The sequence below is a fragment of the Terrapene carolina genome, unplaced genomic scaffold, assembly GCF_002925995.2.
Source record: "Terrapene carolina triunguis isolate 2854851 unplaced genomic scaffold, T_m_triunguis-2.0 Scaffold833, whole genome shotgun sequence".
In the NCBI taxonomy this organism is placed as follows: domain Eukaryota; kingdom Metazoa; phylum Chordata; order Testudines; family Emydidae; genus Terrapene; species Terrapene triunguis.
The window spans coordinates 684,563-685,472 of record NW_020665184.1 but is presented as its reverse complement, the minus strand read 5'-3'; positions in this window follow the sequence as shown (position 1 = coordinate 685,472).

Sequence of the window (910 nt, the reverse complement as noted above, 5' to 3'; positions counted from 1 at the left end):
GTTCCCTCGCCCGTCTGTCTGTTCCCTCGTCCGTCTGTCTGTCTGTCTCCCCTGCCCATCTGCCGGCCCCCCAGCCCGTCTGACTGTTCCCTTGCCCATCTATCCCCCCCGCCCGTCTGTCTGTTCCCTCACCCGTCTGTCTGTTCCCTCGCCCGTCTGTCCCCCCGCCTGTCTGTCTGTCCCCTCACCCGTCTGTCCCCCCTGCCTGTCTGTCTGTCCCCCGCCTCGGCCCAGCCGTCTGTCTCTCCTTGGCCTGACTATCTGTCCACCCACCGCCTGTCTGTCTGTCTGTCCCCCCTTCCTGACGCAGCCATCTGCCCCCCGACCGTCTATCTGTCCCCTTGGCCCAGACATCTGTCCCCCCTTCCCGGCCTGTTTGTCTGTCCCACCTCCCTGGCCCGACCATCTCTTCTCCCAGCCTGTCTGTCCCTTCCCCCCAGCCAGGCTGTCTGTTCCCCCCTGCCCCCGGGCTGGCCGCCTGTTCCCCTCGGCCTGTCTGTCTGTCCCCCTCGGCCCAGCGGTCTGGGCCCCCCAGCCTGGCCGTCTGTCCTCCAGCACTTGGTCCCGCCATCCCCGGGTTTCATGGGCTCTGGATTTGGCAGCCTGGAAGGGTTTTGCCAACAGTTTCCCCGGTCCCTTGGCTTTTCCCTGAGCGCGGATGGGAAGGCGTGTCCGTCTGTCTGTCCATGGCGCGCCCCTCCCCCCGGGGCTGAGCCGACCCCGGCGCCAGGACGCTTGGCGACCCATCGGGGTGGCAGCGAACACCAGGGCATCCTGCCAGATCCCCCCCCTTGGAGAATCCCCCCAACCCCATGGAGTGCCCCCTTGGATCAGTCCCCTCTCCCCACACAGCATCCCTACCCCACGCAGCACCCCCTAACCTCACCCATCACCCCCTGCCCCACACAGC